This window comes from Vombatus ursinus, unplaced genomic scaffold, assembly GCF_900497805.2.
Source record: "Vombatus ursinus unplaced genomic scaffold, bare-nosed wombat genome assembly UNPS02014832.1, whole genome shotgun sequence".
In the NCBI taxonomy this organism is placed as follows: Eukaryota; Metazoa; Chordata; class Mammalia; order Diprotodontia; family Vombatidae; genus Vombatus; species Vombatus ursinus.
Window position 1 is genome coordinate 62,159,108 of NW_020954610.1, and position 6,000 is coordinate 62,165,107.

At 47.4% G+C, this 6,000-nt stretch overlaps 1 protein-coding gene across 1 annotated transcript in view; it reads right to left on the bottom strand.

Annotated features, from left to right (window-relative positions):
- The window catches only part of RUSC2 (RUN and SH3 domain containing 2), an 88,711-nt gene extending 88,645 nt beyond the window's left edge, over positions 1-66 (bottom strand). The window contains exon 1 of the mRNA XM_027839119.1: positions 22-66. The gene's annotated coding sequence lies outside the window, so the exon portion shown is untranslated. The remainder of the gene's footprint in view (positions 1-21) is intronic.
- Positions 67-6,000: the final 5,934 nt, after the last annotated feature.

A 6,000-nucleotide genomic window follows, 5' to 3' on the forward strand; every position in this document is an offset into this window, starting at 1 on the left:
GTAGGAAAGACAAAGGCTTACCTCAAGATCAACTGTGCAGAAATGGGCCTGGTTAGCTCAGTTTAGTAGCAGCTCTCTAGAAGAATAAAGTTTGGATGCTGATGACATTATCTATTATTTCCTTGGGGTAGGGACCATAAGGGAAGTACAGCGAGGAGGCCTCTCTGAGGGACCAAGGAAGGACCATGGCAGGACCAAGGTTTCTTGTTCTGTGGGTGGGTGGGGGGTGGGTGGAGGAGGAGTGGGGGGCCCACATCAGCCGTCTTGGTGCTCTCTGCGACACCTAGGGGACCTCACCTGCTAAGGGGTGGGGCCTCTCTTTTAGGGGGCAGAGGAGCCTCTTTCTCTCTCTTCCTCCCTTGAGGGGCAGGGACTCCTCCCTGGGGGTGCGGGGGGCGGATGAGGCCTCCACACGAGGGAACGGCTGGGGCTCCTACCTCGATCCTCGCCTCGCCCCGTCACGCGCCGCCGGGGGCTCGTCCTCCCGCCCCGAGGCTGCTCCCCCCCGTCCCGTCAAGCTGGTGGTTCGGCCTGTTCTCCCTCCGGCCGCAGTGCGGATGGTGCGGTCCCGGGCTCCCCTCGCCCAAGCCTTTCTTTCTCCCTCGTCTGTCAGTCCTCCCGGCCGCGCCGCCAGACAGTAGAGCGGGCAGAGCTCGAGCAGTCTCCCTCTCTCTATCTCGTGGTTGGCTGGCCCGGCCCTCTCTGCCCGCCCCGCGCCCCTTGCGGTTGGTCGGGCCTCCGCAGGCCGGGTCCAGTCAGGCGCCCGTGTTGTCCCAGGAGGGTAGGGGGCGGGGCTAACCCTAGCCCCACCTTCTGCAGCTCTTTCTGCCTAGAGGAAGCTGTCCCCGCCCCTCGCCGCGTGCGAACTCTGCGCGAGGGCGGGCGGGACTTTGCCTGCGGGCGTGAAGTGCCCAGCTGGGGTTCGCGCCTACCCCGCTTCTCCACCGAGGACCTCTTGTTCCTAGAATCCCGAACCTGCGCGTAGGCGCGTTTCTTTGCGCGAAGAACGTGGGCATTTGAGAGTTTCTTTGTATGAAGTAAGGATGCACTTTGTGTCTAGTTGCCCTGGATCTCTTTACTAAGTTCTTTAGCAGCAACCCTCTTCACCTCCAACGCCTCTTCCAGACCTGAACTTGGATGTTTCTGCGAACGGAAGGTGGCAAACTGCCCCTTCTGTGCGGTGGGGAAGGTGGAAGTGTCAGGAAACGCTCTGTGATCAAGGAAGAGAAAATGCAGGATCTGGGCTTTGCCATGAAACTGGTATGAATCATTCGTGCCGTCTTTTGTTCATTCATTCAGTAAATATTCAGTGTGCTAGGTATTGAGGATTCAAAGTTGGAAAACTTCACGGATCTTTTTACTGTCCAATAGGGGAGGTAGATTTATATACAAGCATCCATAATCCGTGGCTGTGAGTGTTACCACGATCCCATGGCGTAGAGACTATTCATGCTTAAATACCTTTGGAAAAGTGGGTGCCCTGTCAGGCAGAGATCAGCCCTGATTGGTGAACAGGGATGAACTTTAAAATGAGGAGGTGGGCCGAAAGCCTTCTGGTTCAATGAGACTCAGCTGTCTCCAGCTATAGCTGGACAAAAGGATCCATCTCCACCCAGACCACTTTTAAGATGAATACGATGGGCGAGTTCCCAGGGCGTGAGCCTAAAGCTTTTGGGGCTGGAATTCACCTAGATTATATTCTCTTTACACTTTAATCAGAAATAAACTCTCCCTATTGGGTAGAGCCCCATCCAAGACTGAGGAGGATGTTCCCGGAAGATTAGGTGAATCTCATCAGCAGCCCTGTGCTTCAGGGACTGGCTGACCTACAAGGACTGATCCCTGAATGAGGAAACAAAGGGAAAAAAACCTCAGTCCTAGTTTAATAATTCGTTATTAATAATAGAAAAATAATCATTTCTCTCAATGGCAAAGTCCCAAAATTTTTCCCAAGTTCTTCTATCACTAAAATAGAGCCTTTAAAAAGTCTTTGACCTCATGCTCAGCATTAGAGGAGGAGCTTAATACAAATGATAAAAAGATAAAAACAATTTAAAAGAGCTTTGAAAAAGTGTAATCTAAACAGTGAGGGTAATGCCAGGGGCAGTTCCAAGTAAATCTGATATAAAAACAACCATAAGGACTCGGAGCAAGGCCCGGAACGTCAAGTCTGTAGCAGATGATAATACAATGACAATACCTTTTACTGCCATCCCTGGTCGCTAGTGATGGGGTTGGGATCTAGACCTCAGAAAGGAAAAACCCTGGACTTTCCCACTTGGCCAAATCTCTGGCATTTGCTGAGGCTATAATCCCATCAACTGGCCTTTCATTGTGGCTACACCCAATCTCCCAATTCTGTTATCTTTAACCTAGCCTGACCTTCCTTTGTTTTACCTCCCCAGGTATGGCCCCTGGTCATTTCCCACCCTTAATCCTAGCTAGGCTCCATTCTCCCTTGGCCATGAGGTCCAGGTCCCAGGAGTTCTGTTCACCCCAGTTTACTGGTCACTCCTAGGTCCCTCCCACAGTCTTTCTGTATATAAGGTCCACCTTGTCTCCATTAAGATGCTTAGATTCTTATAATCTAGCCACCTCTCAGATTCCTAAAATCTAGCCCCTGCTTACCCAGGTTTCGGACTTCTTAAGAATCTGCCCAGTATGATGGATGTTCTAACAAATCTTGTCTTTGATTGAAAGAAGGCTTGGGTTGAATTCTTTCAGGCAGGACCCACGTTTTGCGATTTGGGGTCCCAGGACCCCTGAGCCCCTAAACCGCATCACCTAGCACAGGTATGGGTCATCTGTATCAAAGCAGCTAATAGGTCTCAGACCTCTTGCATGCAACCTGTCCGGGGGCCTGAGTTGATACTAACACTCACCCTGACTCACCACCCACTCAGTGTTTCCCATGCCACCAGCCAAAACTTCCCTGCCCCTAAGAGCTTCTTCATGGGATTGATACCAAATTTTGGCTCCTTTAGAGATCTCTGAGGAGCTACCCTATTCTTATGGAGATATTAGATGAAGATTCTGCCTTGCCTTCATGCAAAGGCTCAAGATTGCCAACAATTTAGCAAAAAGATCCCCCATTTTTCCAGGGGATTCTAGCAACCATCCTAGGGAAAGAAAACCTACTACTACTACCACCACTACTACCATTTCTTCAAGGGGACAGAAACCTTGAGGCCTCAGTAACTTTACACAGGATAAAATATGGAAATGATGGGGATGGGATCTGAACCCCTAAAAGGAAAAGAGCATGTCTTTAGGATCTAGGCCCCAAAAAAGAAAATCCCTGGACTTTTCCCAAATCTCTAGCATTTTCCTGAAGCTGTAATCCACTCAGCTGGCCTTTCATTGTGACTAAGCCCAGTCTCCCAATTCTGTTCTGTTACCTCTCATTGCCCCTGGCCACTTCCTACCCTTAATCCTATCTAGACTCCATTCTCCCTTGGCCGGTGGTCCAGGTCCCTGGAATTCTGTTCACTCCAGTTTACTGGCCACTCCCATCCAGATCCTCCTTAGACCCCTCCCCCAGACTACTTGGCCACTCCTGGATCCCTCCCACAGTCTTTCTGTATATAAGGTTCATCTTGTCTCTCTTGATAATCATTTCAGATCAATTGAGCCCTAATAAGGGCCAAAAACCTGAATTAATCTTTTCTTCCTGAGTGAACTGAGAATGCCCCTTCCTGTGTCAACAGCTAAAGCTGACCAAGAGCATTCTTATGTTTTTGACCACTAAGGCCCCTTTAACCCAGACACTACCCGGATGGTGGTAAAGGAAACACAGATATCCTGGACCTGACATTTGCCTATCTTATTTAAATTTCCTTTCTCTTACTCTGGTTAAACATATGGAGATCATAAACTGAGTAACAGACATCCTGAGTCAGGGTTTAAATGTCCTCCAAAAATTGCTTGATTCAGTCAGAGTTAAACTTCTGCCTCCATGTAACATGTTACATGCTGCTAACTTAAGGGAATAAAACAATATGAATTTACTTATCACGTAGCTTGTTGTCTCTTTAACCAACTTTCAGGTCGACACCCTTAAGGTGCTCAGATTCTTAAAATCTGACCTGCTTGCGTTAGCAATACAAATGCTTAGATTCCTGGAGTCTAGCCAATATGGCCAGTAAACCTTCTCTTTGGCTGAAAGATGGCTTGGGTCGAATTCATTTGGGCAGGACCCATGTGTTGTGATTTTGGGGTACCAGCACTCCTAAACTTCAAAACCCCAACAGAAACACTAGACAAGGTTAACTAGGAAGATGGCTAAAGTCAGTTCATCATTATTAGGCACTAATTGCAAACAACTGTATGTGGAAAGAGGTATCAGGCAAAGCCCTTCATTGATCCATACACCAAAATAAAGAGTCTGTAATTGTCCAGTTCACTTTGTGCCAGGCCCCAGATCACTCAACTAGGACTATGGCCACCGAACAGGACTTGGTATAAATAAAAATCTTATTTACTCTATTGCTTAAGACTATCTCATATGTTAGCCATACAGCTGGCAGCTAGGCCCACTGGGACAACTTGCCAGGACCCCCATCCCTCGAGGTGTCTGTCCCCCATTGCTGGATTAATAACTACCAAGTTGGATATGCCTTTGTCATAAATGGCAAGACTACTGGTGAACTAGGAAAAAACATTCTTTGAGAGCTAAGTCCTCATTGACAGGGTCCCATTGGTTAAGAAGAAAAGGCAAAGCCTTGGGGTTGGGACTAAGCCTCCAAAGAAGACATAACCCATTAATAAAGGGCAGTGTAAAGAAGGTAGATTTTAATGTGTGTAAGGTGGATTTTTGTTATTCTTATAGTTTAGTTCCCAGGCTCCATGGCCATATCAATCTTTAGTTTCCAGGTGCTAGATAATATTTCTCATGGTCAGGGTTTGTAAACATCTCCACCACACTTGCATGGTGAGATACAGAGATGATATAATGTATGCCTACACTGTGCTAGGTCATGATGATACTGCTAAAGTTAACCTGTGAGCTTAATGTTGGCAATATACCTTCTTTGTCTGTTGCCCTATAAATTAAGTGGGCACTGGTCAGTGAGTGGGAACCCATTTTGGGATTTGGGATGCATGGAGGAATCCATGTACCTGCCTCAACTGGCCGCCATTGAGGCTTGGGGGGATTTAGGGGAAGCTGGAATGCTGCACGTGCATTGATCAGCTCCCATCAAGAAGCAGGGGTAGTTGCCCCACTTTCTCACCTGCCCCACAGGCTCATAAAACCCAGGAAGAGAAACTGCTAGATGGACTACTTTACATCTACTAAGGCTATAGCCTATTCCAGGCCCCACTCTTTAGTGATTCTGTAAATGGGGGCCATCAGGATACCCAGGTAGCCAGTATGGATTCTCCAGAATCCAGAGTCCAATAAGTCTCTGAGCTTCCTTTTTAGACTGTGGAGGAGAGTGTATCAGTAGTTTATTATGGACTACATCCAGGATCATCAATATAGAAGTGGGTATTAATGGCCTAAGGAAGAAGGAACTCTTTCAGATCTCTGCCTGTACAACTGACAATATGAAGGACAATTCAAGTAACCATGAGGAAGGACAGTGAATGTATGCTGGGCTCCCTCCCAAAAAATTGCTTCTGACTGGTCTCCTTCACAGGAATAGAGAAAAAGTAATTTGCAAAATCAGTAACCTACTCAAAAGGGGCCTGGGCTATTTGGTCTGTCACCTGGATAGGGTCAGGATTAGCCACAGCAATTGGCATGAAAATTTTACTCTACTCCCAGGGATTGGCTGTAAGTTGTCCAGTACCATCTACCTTCACCAGCTCTACTGGATTACTATAAAAGAATTGTGTATAGAAAAGTACTCCACCCTCCTTCTTTTCCTTTCTTAAAGAAGTATCTTTCACCACACACCAGGACATGATATTAATTATTAGACCACTCCAAGGGCTTCCATTTAGCCCTACTCATAATAACCACCACAGAAGCTACCAAAAGTACATATACAGGTATTG